Source organism: Rhinatrema bivittatum, chromosome 17 (assembly GCF_901001135.1).
Source record: "Rhinatrema bivittatum chromosome 17, aRhiBiv1.1, whole genome shotgun sequence".
In the NCBI taxonomy this organism is placed as follows: Eukaryota; Metazoa; Chordata; class Amphibia; order Gymnophiona; family Rhinatrematidae; genus Rhinatrema; species Rhinatrema bivittatum.
Window position 1 is genome coordinate 16,532,894 of NC_042631.1, and position 17,187 is coordinate 16,550,080.

At 42.0% G+C, this 17,187-nt stretch overlaps 2 protein-coding genes across 2 annotated transcripts in view; one reads left to right on the forward strand and one right to left on the reverse strand.

The window, feature by feature from the left end:
* C17H11orf91 (chromosome 17 C11orf91 homolog) overlaps positions 1 to 2,992 on the reverse strand; it is a 37,305-nt gene extending 34,313 nt beyond the window's left edge. The window contains exon 1 of the mRNA XM_029582227.1: positions 2,928 to 2,992. The gene's annotated coding sequence lies outside the window, so the exon portion shown is untranslated. The remainder of the gene's footprint in view (positions 1 to 2,927) is intronic.
* Positions 1 to 17,187, forward strand: part of SPON1 (spondin 1) — a 310,402-nt gene that overhangs the window by 36,757 nt on the left and 256,458 nt on the right. The gene's annotated exons all lie outside the window — the stretch shown is intronic.

The window sequence follows — 17,187 nt, forward strand, 5'->3', positions numbered from 1 at the left end:
GGCCGCAATTAAAACTTCACAAGCCATGAGCAAAGGATGGAGCAATTTATCACTTACTTTGTAAAGTTCAGCAGTTTACCCATCTGGGCCTGGGGCTTTTAATAATTTAGATCGAAAGATGCCCTGTTGGATTTCTTGAATACGTACTGGAGAATTTTAAAATTTCTACTTGGCGTTCAGTTAACTGGGGCAAATCTACAGTGGCCAAATATTGCTGAATGTCAGTCCTACCTACTTCCTCTGCTTCATATAAGGAAGAATAGAAAGTTAAGAAAATTCTCTTACCATGTTTAAATCCCATCTAAAGACCCATCTTTGAAATCTTATGCCTGATTGTCTGTCTGCTTTTAGCCTTGATTAACTTTCTTTTTTTTTTTTTTAACCAAGTGCCTTATCCTGTATGTTTGTCTTATTAGATTGTGATCTCTATTGAGCAGGGACTGTCTTTTTGTAGGTTTGTACAGCACTGTGTATGTCATGTAGCACTATAGAGAAATGTTAAGTAGTATTAAGAAAATGCTCTACAGCAAAAAGTCACAGTATGAGGCTCCGAGCAGGTGGGCTCAGGAAAACCTCCCTTTAGACACAGGGTGGTTGATGCATGGAACGGCATCCAGGGATAAGTGGTGAAGCCAATAACACCATGCAAGGACAGAGAATCTCTAGTTGCAAAGAAGCGATGGGGAAGCCAGAGCTCAACTGGGCTCTATGGCCCATGTGTCAAAAACAACCTTGGTCAGGTTGGAGAGGCTTATGGTCCTTACCTGTCATCCTATTCTATGCTTCTGTGTGGCTGCACCCAACCCTCTTCATTTTTTTTTCTCTAAATTGTGTGGTTTGTTTCCTGCTGCAGAGAGTCCAGAAACAAGTTCTTCATGACCTATAAGTATTGCAGATGTTATCTTCGCCTAGTATCCTGTTTGAGGAAAGGAGGTGGGCTTCCCCTATGTAGACAGCTTTTCACCGGTTCAAAGAAACAAGTTTAACAAGAAACCAGCCAAGACAAGCATCTTGCTCTTTCTTTCATAGCTTTCAGTACTGTTAAAAGGCCATCATGCATGTAAGGAAATAATTAAACTAGGAATCTATGATTTGGCTTTCTGACTGGGAGGCATGGAATTGAGGAAAGCTTCAAAGGAGGATCTGACTTAAGTCATAAGGGACGACTTACCATGTTATGTAAACAGAAATATAAAATCTCTCTCTTCCAAGACCTTTGGTGGAATGTTTCTTTTGAAAATTGTGAAACTTCAGCAAACAAGAATTGCTACAAGAATTGACTGAAGGATATTATTTGCCTCGGTAATGACTCATTACCGTGACCAGGGGACGACTAATAAGGGACTGAGTAAACACTTGCCCTGGGAGGCGGGATCATGCAGTCTCTGTGTGAACTGTTAATTCTAGAGGTCAGAGGCTTAAATTTTTCAGCTCTGTTGCCCTTTCAACTTTTCAATGGCAAAATGGCTCATTTAACCTCCAAAACAAACACTGTGTATAAACTGCTGTTAAGACAGGCTCATGGCAGGTTGGAAGCCACCAAGGAATAGCTTCCAACCTGTACAAACCATACAGGGAATAGTGTCTCAGTGTGATTTATTAATAGATAAGATGAGAACATAAACATTCATGATATGGGGGCCTAATATTAAAAGATAGCTGGATAATTTAGAAGGGATATTCTGGATAAGTTCTAGTTAGCTGGATACCTTTTAGACATGCTATTGAGCAGATCTAACTTTTATTCAGGTAGCTTAACTGGATAAGGCTGAATATAGGCACTTGTCTGGTTAAGATAATCGGAAAACTTGCCCCACCCTGATCCTCCCGTTGCCCACCCCCAAGATATCTGGCTATCCACTTAAACAGATAAGTATTTATCTGGGTAAGTGGTGGCTGCTGAACATACCTGGATATTCAGTGGCTGCCACGTAGCCGGATAAGTCCCTATTTATCCGGCTAAATATCGGCGTCAATGTAATGCAGGTATAAATCAAAAGGTAACTCTAATCAAGGTTACAACCACTCAGCGAAATCCAGTCCAGGTTAATTTCCACAGTAATTCCTTTACATGGACACACAGTATACACTTATGACACAATTACAGAGCTTCAGTACTTTCATGAAAGTTTGGTTTATATTTTGAGAAGGCTGACATTTTTTATTGGGGGCTGTATTAAAATTTTACTGTTATATATGGTGTCATTTTACTGTCTTTGTTGTTTTTTGTGTATTGCTTTTTTCTTTATATTTTTAATTACGTGCATCACTTTGATCAGACTATTCTGATTTAGCAGTTTCAAAGAACTGAGACATAAATATCAGGATAAAGAGCTCATGGTTCTTCTGCCAGGTTCCCTTCCCACACCGTCACCACCTCTGATCCTTTTAAATGCCGGAAACATCTTCCTGGCATCCCAGCAATCCTTTTGAATCCCTGAGCACCAGCCTGGATCCTTGGCTATTAGTAATCCGGGCTGATTTCTGAGAGGCATTCACTATAGTTCTACACACAGGCCAGCTGCAACATTTTTTGCTCTAAAACTTCACCTCCTGAACTTAACTATGTGGTATAAAAAATAATTTTAAATAAATTGAATAAAACAATCTAATCTTATGGAAAAGATAATTTTGAAAAATGCATGTAAACAGTCATAGGGCGAGGCTGTGCTTTTTCCAGTCACAAAGCTACGTGGTCTGCATGTTTTGATGACATTTGACCTCCAGCTGACATTGAAGCTTCCAGCTCTCAGACACTGACAAGCTATTGTGGGTTAACACACCCTAACAAGGCTATGCTTGATATGAGTTTGTAGAAAACTCCTGCTGTACTTAATATATGTGTATTGCAATTAGAAGCTCAGCTAAAGTTGTAAAACGCCGTATGAAGATATCAATACAACTAAAAATGCAAACAATTCACTTACCATACCAGGGATGATCTGACTGTCTTCCTTTTGCACTTCTCCATGAAACATAAGATTTGTATGGCATCTTATTAGTTAAGAGGATATAACAAGGTCACGTGATTATTCATGTAGGAGTAAATAGTTGAAACAATGACCTCATTTTATGTTTTATTATTGTGAATGCTATTATGTTTCCCATCGGGAGCAAGTACTTTTGGACCAGCAGGCTAAAAATATTCATAAATAAATAATCCAGATGTAATCAGTCTCTAGAGGGTGGATGCTTCTTCAACAGCTGGAGCCCATCTCTGTTCAGAAGTCCTTGGGACATTTATCCCATGGCACAGGAAGCCAAAATGTTTCTGTTGACACCATCTATGAAGCTATTTATTCATCTCCAGGATGCAAGCTTTCCTCTAGTTAAGGATAAAGGGCCAATCTGTTCTACCTTCTTTTCCCAAGCCATGATGTCATTTTCAGTAAGATCGGTGTGGTTAGTAGCAGTATCATTTGGACCAACCTGGATGAGCAGCATCACATAGTAGGATTCATGATTCTTGACAGTCTCTGTCTCAGATCTTGGCACCCAGCAGAGAGCACACCTCCCAGGACAATATGGCTGGTTGGCACAAGGATGCCTGTGCCCTTAGAAGCGAGCCACCAACCACCTGCTTTCTAGGTGCAGTGATTGTTCAGCTGCAGCTCTGAGGTTTACAAGGTTTTGTTCTTCCTTTCTTGGGTTGGTTTCTCCTTTTCTGGTTCTAGGGCTGCATACTAGGTTTTTTTTTAGCTTGAGGGAAACTGGAGTGTGCCATAGTAATCTGAATCCAGCTGTCATCTTGTGGTCCACTTTCACCTTTCCTTTTGTTGAGTTTTCTATCTTTGATACCTCAATAAAACATTTCATCAGTTTAGTTCTCATTCTCCCGGACACTTTTCAGCCTTGCTACCTCCTCTGTTTTCTGGGAATCAACCTGCAGATGTCTTTCACATTGAACAACTTCTTCACCATAGATCAGGATATCTGTCTGGATAGCAGCAGAAGTAATAACAGTAGGGATGGCTCTGGCAATGTGATGTTTTCCTGTCATCCTTCTGCAGACTGGAGGTTTTGGTACCCGTTGAAAGAAATGAGAAAGACCTACCAGACTAAGTTCCTAGCTTTTCTTCTGCTGCCCTGCAATTAAGATAGATTTCATAGTATAGCCAATCTTCTACCTCCACACTAGAATTCCTGTTTTTCCAGTCCTATCTACTTGCTCACTTATTGCTTTGAAGTATGGAGTCATTTATATTATCCTTTCAGAGTGCAATAAATATTTACTTATACATTTGAGGCATTGTAGTTTAGTGTGGTTCTCTTTGTAGAATCTTATTGCTTAGGGTATAAAAGTAAACCAGACCAAACAGAAATAATTACCACATAGATCTAGTAAGATGCTCCCAATCAAACTCTCCCTGTTTACAGAAAACCAAAAAATGTGATCTAAATCACTCACTCTCCTCTTCCTGTTATAAAGCAGTAATTTCTCTAAATGACAAGTGATTCTTCTTAATCTATTTAACTATGATCTCTAATGGACCTACTATTTCTTTTAAGCATGACTAAGTTTGCCCTAATGTTTGATGTATATTTTATTTCCCAACTCCCTAAATGGGCAGTTGCCTATATAGCAGCTTTGAGGATTTTTAATTCTATTCACAACCTGCTTGGCAGTTTCAAATCATTTTTCTCTGTATTATATTTCTCTGAAGGGACCCTTGTTACTTTTTCAAGTGATTTGGGGTGCTTTGCCAAGTAGTTTGTAAATGGTTCTAATATATGGGGCATTTTTTTCAAATGATTTATAAGTGGTTCCAACTTACATAGGTTTCGATTCCATTTGTGGGACACATTATGTACGATGTCACACATTCATGACTTGGCTTTTGCAAAAAAAAAAAAAAAGTTGTGTTTAGTTTGCTAATAGAGATTTGATAATACAAATTCATTAACTTTTTGAAGTCTGTTTTTGAAGAGTGTTTTTTTTTCATTGGCATGTAATGATGAACTAAAAGACACTGAATATTTTAAGTACTACCTCTCTGCTGAGTGCAGCGTTTACTTTGAACATACCAATTTTTTCACCTTTTTTTTGGGTATACTATTTACATTTTTGTAAATTACTTATATGGTCATGCCACATTTTTGCTTCCTTTATACCCATAAACCCAGTAACATATTCTTCTAATCCCTAGGCCCACTAGTAACATACCCCACTGACTACCTCAATCCAGGAACATATCCGACTCACTCCAAACCCCTAATATACTTCACTGACCCTTTAAATCCAGTAATGCACCTCATTGTGCCCCAATCCACTAACTATCCTCACTTTGCCTTCCAAAACCCTCACATACCTTAAAGTACCTGAACCCACAAGTAACCCCTCCCCCCTGTACTCACCAACCCACTGTGCATCCCGAAGCCCTTAACCCACCAGCTCAACAGCACCACACTGTTCCCCCAATTCACTAGCAGTCTGCTCTGTGACCCCACCCCACAACTAGACATTTTCTGAAAACCTTTCAAAAATTCAAACTTCCATACCAGCTGTGTTTAGTCTACCCAGAGACAAGAATAAACACACACGATGACCTAATTGATCAATTCCCACTGCTGGGATTTCTGATCAGTCTAGACAAACCACAATTACTACATAGGGAATATATCAATTAGTTCGTGATTGAAAATTAGCTTTATTTAATCCTGCTGTGCTAAAGTACGCACAATTACTCTTTAACTAATTGATCTAATTTGATGTATTTCCCAAGTAGCAATTGTGATTTGTCTAGACTGACTACAAATCCCAGCAATAGGAGCTGATTAAGTCACAAGCTGTGTTTATTCTTGACTCTGGTTAGGATAAAAACAGGAGGTATAAGATTTTTTTTTTATTTTTACAGGTGGCAGGGAATTGTTGGGTGCAGTAGAGACTGACAGTAGATTAGAGAGCATATTGAGGTGTTAGGATTTTCAGGGCACAGTGGGATATTAGAGGGTCAGTTAGCGGGTGGGGGAAGGGTAGAATATCTTAGAATAGATCACCCAATCATCGTTTTTGGGGGGTTTTTTTGTATTTTTATATCTGGCCCACTGGGACCCCTTCCCCTTTCCAAAATGGCTTTCCGCCCTCCAGGCTATCTAAACATCCCTCCTCAGGCAGGCGGGGGGCATCTTTACAACCTCTCAGCTCCATGCGAGTGGGGTGGAGGAGTTCTACAGCTGAGGGTAGTAGGGCTAGTCTGTTACTACTTATTAATTTATTCCCTGTATTGTCAGACGTGTACTTTCATCCTGCCAGATAGATCCAGCTGTTAATTGTTTTATCTCGTAATTTCTGTACGAAATCATATCAAGAAAAGCCAAAAAAACCCCATCTTTCCACTTCTGTTTTTTTGGCTTTTCTAAAATCATATCAATGCGCACAAACCTATTCATTATGTATGTGCACATAAAAATGCATTTTGTGTGTTAAACAAAATTAAAAAAAAAATGCAACAAGGAATAAAACAAGAGAGACCATTTTTCCTGTGAAGCCCTCTATTTTCTTTAAAGTACGTGGCTTATTCCGGTGCCTTAATAAAAAACTGAGAGTTCGGCTTGACCGTTCAGCCTTTCTTTTTTAGAATTCCTCTTGCACATTTCCTCCCCAGAGGTTTTTGCAAGTTGTTTGATCTTACAGTCCTCTAAGTACTTTCTGTTCAGTGCTACTGAATAGAAAGTACTTTTTATTAGGATCCTACTGCTCAGCCTTCTTTTTCTTGCAGCTGTTTGGTTCGCATACACACACAAGCCTGCAAGCACATTTAAAGGAACGGTCCCCACAGAGTTTCCCTGTGAAAAGTTGTGGGCCAGCTGGCACCAGGAGTACTTCCTTCCATACTCGTGGACTTTGCAGCTGCTTCCCAGCAGGTGTAAAGCTGGTGCCATCGGGCATGCGCGGGCACAGCAAGATGAAATTCCCACGTGTTTCTTGCTAGCCCGACCCCCTTTGCAGCACAGACAAAAGTGCCAAAGGGAAATTCTTAGCAGCTGATTTTTACCCAGGCGACTGCTTATAGTTTCTTGGGTGAAATCATTTGAAAATGTTTTAGAGTAACCATGAGATAATGTCGTTTTAGAGGCAATTTTCTAACATTCAAGTAAAAATTAAACACACTTTTGCAGTGGGTCCACATTCTGGTCTGACCCAGTTACCTGCACTAGGGAGGTACATTTGTTTCAAATGAACATTTTGTATGTAACAAAAAAGTACATTTTTTCCATTTGTTATGACTAGAACGAACCAAAAATCGACTTACTCCAAAAAGTTTGCGTATAAATAAAAGGGGCCTCTCTGCCAATAAGCCATGGCTGAGGCATCCCCAGATCCCGCTTACTTCTCTGGGGTCTCCAGTGTAGAAAGAGGCAGGAGCAATCCCTAGTTGCTTCAACTCCCTCCCCCAGGGGCATAGCCAGAACTTAATTTTTTTTTTTTTTGGGGAGGGGGGGGGGGGGCAATGTGACCATGGATAGGCACCGAGGCCATCCCCCTACCTCATCCCTTATCCCATTCTATATGGCCGGTCATAGCAGTGGCTACAAAAGTGACCACTCTATCTCCTGTCTCTTCACTCTCTCCCTGGCCTGCCTCTGCTCTTTCTCCCTCTCCCTCTGTGATTGAGGCAGCTACTGCTGAAGAGCTTTCCACCCAGCCAATCTTGTACTTTGAAGGGGCTAGGGGGGGTGGGGGAATGGCAAATAATTAGGTTATGGCCTCAGACTTTTTACATGTCTGGACCAAGGGCAGCGATGTTTTCCATACAAGTTATCCCTCTTAAAGGCACAGAGGATCATGTACTGGGAGTGATTGCAATGCCTCCAGACCCTTTAACTGATGCACCTTTAAGGAGCTGACTCAGAGATGGGTCATGACCCTGCTTCTAGGGTTGGGGGCCAGAGTGAGGGGCACAGGCTCCTGAATTCCACCCATGGTTAACACCTCTGCCTCCTCCACCAGTACATCTTTCTTTCCCTCTTTCCCCCCCCCCCCCCCAATACACACACACTGGTGTCTCTCCCCTCCACACTCTCCATGCTTTTTATTTTATTTATATCCCCTCCCACTCTGGTGCTTCTCTCTGCCCCCTCCCCAACTTGTGATCCTACCCCTTTCCATCCATGGGGAACAGAAGAGCAGCCAGCACGTCTCACCTGCTGCCGCTGCTTCCTTTACTGACTGCATTCAGACATCAGAGAGCAGCAGGTAAGAGTGATGCTCTTACTCCTCCTGCTGGCGGAAGGGAGGACTGCACCATAAGTTCTGCCGCTGGTTGCAGGGGGCAAGGCTTCCATGGGGGCGTTTCCTTAAGGATCTTCCTGACCGGGCATAGGGATAGCGATGCCAATACAAGGTACCGGCCTGAACTGCTGGGGAAAAAAGGCTTGCTAGCAGCTAAATTTGAAAAGGATCATGTCCGAGCAGTTTTTCTTTGAAATTTATGTGTGTACATGCACCTTCAATTCAAAAATTCCACCCCCACCCCCCATGTCAATGAGAAAAATCTTAATGCACAGGACTCTTTTCTAGCATGTAACAGTCTCTACAGGGAATCTTTCATACTATAATATTCAGTACTTCCATGCTACAGCAACCCCCAAAATGCTCTTCGTACAGTTTTTCCCACTGAAACACAGATTAGTTTATTCAGTTAAATTATAGTGTTTTATAAGTAAAAGCCCAATTACTTAAAGTTGAGGGATAGTACACTGTGTTGCTTTGTTATTCCTTGGCAGGGAATTGACTGATCATCTAATTCATTGTGGGCTGAAACTAGTTGAGCAATAACCATGTTATGCCATGGAAAATCTACACAGGCTCCTCCCACGTAGAGCAGGGTGATGTACAGAGAGTCTCTGCAAACCAAGAAGTCAACGAAGCTTGAAACGAGCTTTTGTGTCCTCCCCTAAGGGCAGCTTTCATTTTTCCACCTCTTCGTAGAAGCTATAAAATAGATGGATACTGCACTCCCATAAACATACAGATCCTCCCACTGGTAGCTTTTATTTGCTAGGACACTGGGGTACATTCAGTTCGGAACTGGTTGCATGCTTGCTGCCTATTAGCATAGAATTTGCTCACACACTTAGTGGGTTTATCATTACTATTAAACAGACATGAGAGCAGATAAGAGTGCAGTGCAATAATACAAAGCACTGTTAAATTTGAATATTCAATTATAACAGCATAGCATGCATGCAAGCACTATACAATATACTCCAAAAATTTTTTAAATTGTTTTTTCAAACGAAAATGTCTGAAGTAAAAAAATATATTGGCCCTATTCACATTATTTGTTTAATGATTCTGCATATATTAGAGTTATAAATTATTTCCAACCTACGTATGAACTCTGCACATGGTTTTCTATTTTCATAACTGGCTCCACAACTCTGTGCCGATGTAGTCTCCATTCTGGTCGGCTCTTGGGTAGGGGGGGGGGGTGTCACACAGTGAGGGTTACTTATCAGGCACAGCCACGTGACCTTCTGGGATTCCCACCAAGAGAGGGGGGGAAAAGATCTAGTTTTCAAGGCCCTGAGGGTTTTCTTCACGCTAGGGCTCTTCTGCTCTCCGCACAGTCACTTCAAAAACCACCAAGCAGACACTCTCAATTGTTGTTCAAAAATAGAGGTCAATATTCAAAGTCATTTAGACAAATACAAGTTTTTCATCTAGATGACTAGTTCTGAAAATTTCCCTTGCTTATCTAGCTAAAAGTTAGCCGGATAAGTCACTATCTGGTTAAGATTGAGCCGAATAAGCATGGGGCTGTTGGGGGCATTCTAGGGTGGGGTCGAGCAAGCCAAATAAGATATCCGGCTAATTCCAGTATTTGGAGTTAACTTAATTTATCCAGCTAACTCTAGACGTGTCTGAGAGTAGGCCTGAACATAAGAACATGCCATACTGGGTCAGACCAAGGGGTCCATCAAGCCCAGCATCCTGTTTCCAACAGTGGCCAATGCAGGCCATAAGATCCTAGCAAGTACCCAAACACTAAGAAGATCCCAAGCTACTACTCCCTATTGATAGCAGTTTAATAGTCTGAAGCTATCCAAGAACCTGTTTCAGGATAACTTTAGACTTAACAGGCTGTATTCAAAAGAATGTAGCCAGCTAAGTGAGGAATTGCTAGCCCCCTCCTCCCTCCTCCCTCCCACCTGACCTCCAAAGAGCCAACTTTAATTCCCCCCCCCCCCCCAACCCCTTCCAGTGTAGTTGCCTAGTGATGGCAGAAACGCCAGGCCTGGATCGTGTTAGGCCGCTACTGCGATCCGGGCTGAAGTTTCAGTTAAAATTAAGGCACAGGGAGAGTGGGGAGGTAAGGTGTGTGGGGGTGGGGGGAGGGTGAGAGGGTCCTGGAGAGTTAAACATTTAAGAAACTGAATCGGACCAGGGAGTGGGAGGTAGGTAGAGAGGCCAAGACCAGCACTGGTCCCGACATTTTTCTTCAAAAAGCGAGAGAAGGGGGTTTAGGAGGAAATTGCAGGCTTGGCCAAGATAAAGGTGGGAGGGAAGGAGAAGCATTGTATTTGGGCCAGTTACCCCTCCCTGCTCAAAGGTTTGCCACTTAACTGGATAATATTATTTTGAATATAGCTGGTTAAGTCTAAAGTTATCCGGCTCATTGTAGCTGAATAATTTTATACCTAACCGGCAATATTCAAAAGAAGATCCAGTTATATTTAAAGCTATCCAGTTACAGTTAGGGGGGTAACTGAAATCGTGGATGTTCAGTGGGACATTATCCAGCTAACTGTAGCTCGATAACTTGTCTGCTCACTGGCTTAATGAATATTATCCCCATGGTCTCTACTGGTGGAAATGAGCAGGTAACAAAGTCCATTAACAGCACATAAAATAACGTCCATGTCCTGTCCACAAAAATCCAGCTCAGCCCAAACATCAGCTCACAAGTATAGGGACTTTTTTTTTTTTTTTTCCCCCTGTTTGGTAAGACAGATATTTTTTTTTCCTTCAAGTAAATCTCTCCTCTTAGATGAATTCCTATATGGAAATTCCTCTTCGAGTCACTGTCTCAAGCTTTTTTTCCTTCAATACTCTGGCTTCAGCCTCCAGTACCTTCTCTAGTCCAGACTGTCACCCTTCTCCAGAAATCTCCTGGCACAATGTCCTCGCCTCAGGCCTTCCCTGCAGAGGGAAGCATCCGGACTTCAAGGTCTGGAATCCTCCAAGTTCTTCTCTTAAGTCCTCCTGCTCCAATGACCCCTCCCAGTGGGAAGCATCACTCCTCCCTAGACAAGGGCAGGATCTGATTGAGACCCCTGGTATGACCAGCTAAGGCCACTGCCGCCTTTTTATTTTTTCAGCCGTTTAGCAAAGGGCTGAATTAGGACCCCCTTTACATCTATAGAAACGTCCATACTGATTCAAATACACTTTTATTGACATCTGTACTGCAGCTAGGCACCTACTTCCTGCTCTCTTCATTCACTGTTTGAGCATTAAGAGTAGAATGCAACCAAGCTTTATGAAATCTCTGAATAAAACCTGAGTCGCATTGATTTTTATGAGTGAATTATAGCAGACACTGTAAGCAATTTAAGTGGCACTAAATAGGCCTCACATAAGGTAACTCTCATCGTACAAGAGCAGGGAAACAGGGGACATGGTAGATAAAGGCTATTTGGCCTGGAATTTTGATTTCTGATTGTGAAGTACAAAAGCAGGACTTGTAAACATCGATTATTCTTGACTGGATGCGTTCCCTTTGTGTAACCTTTCCCGGCTTTTATGAGGAAGGACTGCATTGCTAAAGGGACTGCTGTCACTGCAGAGCCAGCGAGAGAAGAAAACGCTGCCTGGGACCGGAGCAGAGCCTAAAAAGCAATGACCTATGGATAGGTTTCTGCTTGCATTTATGTTCCTACCCGGGGCGAAGCTTGTGATTCCAAATCCCCCATCTTCGTTTATAGCAGCCTGAATAAAATAGTCTAGCTGCCATGCTAGATAATGGAAATAAAAGGTCAAACTCACTGTGGGTGGTGATCCAGTCAAAACCTAACAGTACACTTGTGACTGTCTTCAATCAGGTCAGTGCGGAATGAGTCAAGGATGTTGTGGCCTTGGAAGTACAGGTAAACAGGAAGGTGGATGGCACAGCAGGGCTAACGTAGGGGGAGATACCTCCTATAATAATCTGCAGTGATTCCAACAAGCAGCCCCCCCTCCCCCTTCATCACCATCAAAATAAAAACATTAATCTCCCCTCCCTCCCCCGGGCTTTCACCTATATCTTCACCCCTTCAAAGCATCTTACTCCATCCACGGGGGTTCCAGTAGTCCAATTGGGCAGCGGCAATCTGTCCTCATCTGCTTCTGCTCCAGTGTGTCCCAGTTTGAAATGGCGCCGGCCCCCTTCTTTCTTTGCTTCTCTGTCTGTGATGCTGTGAAAATGTACAAACCAGCAGTACTACGGACAGCGAACAAGCAATCCTGAAATAAAGGCTCTCAAAATAGTGTACAGTCTTCAGCAGATGCCCTAAGAAATTAGATATCAGCTCCCCCATCTCTCTCTTTCTCTCTCTCTCGGAGAGCTGAGAGGGGGGAGATATGATTGAGATATTAAAAACTTGAAAGGTATAAATAATGCACAAGAATCAGACTTTTTTTTTTTCAGAGGAAAAGTATTGTAGAACAAAAGGTCATGGTAAGAAGTTCCCAGGGTGTAGAGTCAGGAGTAACAAACATTTCTTCACAGAAAGGGTGGTGCATTAATAAAATAGTCCTCCCAGAAGAAACGTTTGAACCAAAGTGGTAACAGAATCTGGAAAACCCTGGGAGAAACACAGAGAATAATTAGATGCCAGGACGTGAGGGTAAAGTCTCTGAGATGGGAAGACTCTGCCATGTTTCATGTCTAGATGGCTGAACCTTGTTTTGGTCCTTAGTTTCTGTGAGTTACACTCTGAACCCTCGCTCACATGGGTATATGCAATCCTGCTTCTTTCATGATCCTATGCTGATTTTTGCGCTAGAAATTTAATTTTAAGCACAGTCATCTTTCAAGTTCATTATTGCAGCTACGAAAGTAAACGAGGCATTGTGCTGTCGTCTTTTCTGATTGCTAGCACAAAAACAAGACACAGAAGATCTGGGCCTAAGGGATATACACACGCATTGTAGAAAGAAATGTGCCAGCAGATACGGTAGCATTGTTTATATCACCTGCAGGTCATATACAACTTCTACTTCATGAGAAGAATGTCAAAGGAACAGAAGCGTTAATTCCCAAGAACTCTTTGACCCATTATCTTCCAGAGGCAGTACATTTCTGTATTTATAGGTATGAGAATACAAGAAGAATGGTCTACATTAAAATAGAGCGGAGTACAGCTATCGTTTCTGGAATTTTCTCAGGCATCTGTACATAGTTGGTTTTTTTTTTTTTTTTTACAATATCCTTTCCTCAAACTAAAGTTCTGTGTAGGAGGAAGGTTGGTGGAATAGCTAGAATATCAGCTTCAGAATTAGGATGCTTACACCAACTCTTTGACCTTGGAGAATTAAATATGCATGGGCTTCTCACCTCCTTTTCCACTAAATATAGTTGTGAAGTGTCCAAGTACCACAACTGTGGAATTATGTTAAAAAAAAAAATGTATAGATGTTTTGATTTTCATAGCTTTAAGGCAATGGGCAAAATGTTTATAATACATTAAGGGGTCCATATTCAATGGAATTAAGCTGGATAACGTGTGAGTTATCTGGCTAAATGGTGACTTTTGAATATTTTGGGCATTTAACTCATTATCTGGCTACATTTTAACTGGATAACATAGGTACGTTCCAAGGTTGCTTTGGAGTGCAGTTAAGTTAGCTGGATCTTAGTTATCTGCCTAACGTTGGTCATGCCATAGAATAGTTCTAAAGTTAGCTGGATAAAGTTATCTGGTTGACTTTAAGCCTGCCACTGCTGGATCAGTTTCTGGCTAACTTTGCAAAGTCCCAGTGGCTGAATATTTTTTGTTTTATTTATTTTTAATTTTTATAGACTATTTTCCTAGTACTAGACTGACTTAGCATATCTGTAGCAGGAAGGAGGCTGCTAAGTGAGAAATTCAGATCATATATTATTAGGCATTTAAACTAAAAAATGGGGGGTGGCAGGAAATGGCCAATAAAATTGACGTGCAATACAGAAAGTGGGAGAAGAAAAATAACAAAACCTATCAACTCAAAAAAGCAGAAAATGTGACTAGGAAATGCAACAAATCAAGAGAGAGAAATTGGAAAGCGATGACCACAAATGCTCATAGTTTGGGCAATAAAATCCCAGACCCGCAGGCCCTAATGGTGGAGGCGGACCTGGACATTGTTGCGGTCACAGAGACATGAGTGGGATACGGCCATACCAAACTATAAGTAGATAAGGAAGGACAGAGAGGTCAGAAAAGGGGGAGGGGTTGCTCTTTATGTCAAAAATAATATCCAGGCAACTGAACTGCAAGGAATGTGGGGAAGAGAAGAAGCATAATGGGCTGTCCTAAAAAACGATGATGGTGCATCCATTTTTACTGGAGTGGTTTACAGGCCTCTGACTCAAACGGAAGAGCTCGACAGAGATCTGGTCAAAGACATCCAGAAGCTGGGAAAGAAGGGAGAAGTGTTGATTGTGGGAGATTTTAATCTGCAGAATCCCTTCTGTGGAATCTACCAGAAACAGAGAGAGAGTGGATGCCCCGCAAGGGCTCTCTTCAAACAAATGGTGATGGAACCCATGAGGGAAGATGCAATATTTGACTTGGTGCTCACTAATGGGAATAATGTCTCTAATGTCTGGGTGGGAGGCCATCTCAGCACTAGTGATCATAAAACGCTATGGTTTGATATCACAAATAGGAAGCAGAGAAGTCACACAAAGACCTGGATTTTGAATTTCAAACTAAAAGGAGCAACACATCTATATGTTAGATGAGTAAACAAAAGTAAGAGAAATAAGAAACCAATCTGGTTCTCAAAGCAAAAAGAACAGGATTCCAAAATGAGGAACACAGGGAAGAATATCTGGTGAAACTGAGGGAGATAAAGAAGAAAATCAAGAAACCTAAAAGTCAGGCGGAAGAAAGGATTGCCAAAGAGGTGACAAATTATTTTTCAGATACATAAGAGAAAGGACCGAAGTGGTATTATGAAACTGAAGGGTGACAATGATCAGTGTATGGAGAGAGATGAAGAAATGGTGGAAATATTAAACAAATACTTCAGTTTGATGTTCACTAAAGAAGACCCTGGAGAAGGACCTTTGCTGGTTGACAAGACCGTAGGTGGAAATGGGGTAGATGAAAATCTGTTTACAGAAGAGAATATATGGGAAGGAAAACTGAAATTGCACAAGGCCATGGGGCTGGATGAAATTCAGCCCAGGATACTGAGGGAGCTCAGAGATGTGCTGATGGGTCCATTGCATGACCTGTTCAATAGATCCCCGGAAACGGGAGTGGTGCCGAATGATTGGAGAAGAGCGGTGGTAGTCCTGCTCCACAAGAGTGCTAGCAGAGAGGAGGTTGAAAACTACAGGCTGGTTAGCCTCACCTCGGTGGTGGGAAAATTAGAGACTCTCCTGAAGGAAAGGATAGTTCACTATCTAGAGTCAGGTGGGTTGCTGGACCTGAGGCAGCATGGATTCACCAGGGGAAGTTCCTGTCAGACAAATGTGATTTTTTTTTTTTTATTGGGTGACTAAAGAATTGGATCGAGGAAGAGCGCTCAATGTGATCTACTTGGATTTCAGCAAAGCTTTTGATTCGGTCCCACACAGGAGGCTTGTAAATAAAATGAGAAGCTTCAGAGTGAGTGCCAAGGTGGTGGCGCGGATTACAAACTGGTTGACAGACAGAAGACAGCTTGTGATGGTAAATGGAACCTACTCTGAAGAGAGAGCAGTGTTAAGCGGAGTGCTACAGGGATCGGTGTTGGGACCAGTTCAACATCTTTGTGAGCGACCTTGCGGAAGGGATAGAAGGTAAAGTTTGTCTATTTGCAGATGATATTAAGATCTGCAACAAAGTGGACATGCTGGAAGGAGAATGAGATGTGATTTAAGGAAGCTTGAACAGTGCTTGTTATGGCATTTGGGATTCAATGCCAAGAAGTACAGTCATGCATCTGGGGTGTGGTAAGTCCAAAAGAGCTGTATGTGATGGGGGTGAAGGGCTGTTGTACATGGAGCAAGAGAGGGACCCTTGGGGTGATCATGTCTAGCAGTCTGAAGATGGTGAAGCAATGTGACAAGGCAATAGCTAAAGCCAGAAAAGTGCTAGGCTGCATAGAGAGAGGAATAACCAGTAAGAAAAGGGTGATAATCCCCTTGTACAGGACCTTGGGGAGGCCTCACCTGAAATACTGAGTTTAGTTCTGGAGACCATATCTCAAAAGGGACATTAACAGGATGGAGGTGGACCAGAGAAGGGTGACCAAATTGGTGGGTGGTCTCCATCACATGACTTATGAGGAAAGGTTGAAGGACCTCAATATGTATACCCTGGAGAAGGGCTGTCCCTGAATGGATACTCCCCTAATTATTTCCCTAACTGTATTAGGCTGCTACAGGACTTATTAGTAATCCAAGAAGTGGTCTGGGTTACATATGTAACTATAATTTAATTTAGGTGGTATATTCTGCTTTTCCTTGGGTTGAAAGCCCATTTAATGTAGACTACAGTCAGAATTATAGACATCTTTAAATTTCTTCAGACTAGAAGTAATGAAAAATTGGTCTGCTAACAGGAATCTCATCAGATATATATATATTTTTTTGTCATTCAATGAAATATAAACATTTTAAATCAACTTTATCTACTATATCCTGGAGAACAGGAAGATGTGGGGCTCTATCAACAGAAAGGAGGCTCTGGAACAAGGGGTCATAGGATGAGGGTGGAAAGAGGCCACCTCTGGAAGAGCCTAAGGAAATATTTCTTTACATGTGAAATAGCCTCCCTGTGGGGGTGGTGGAGATGAGGACCGAGGATGGGATTAGAATTCAAGAGAGCATGGGACGAGTGCAGAGGGAGAGGAAGGGACTAGGAAAGCCAAAAAGGAGAGGTAGATGGGCAAACTGGCTGAGCCGTCTGATCTTTATCTGCTGTCATGTTTTATGACTGGACCGGAACGCATGTCCCTTGCTATCTAATTCGCGTAAGATGTTATTTGCTAGCCACATACAACAC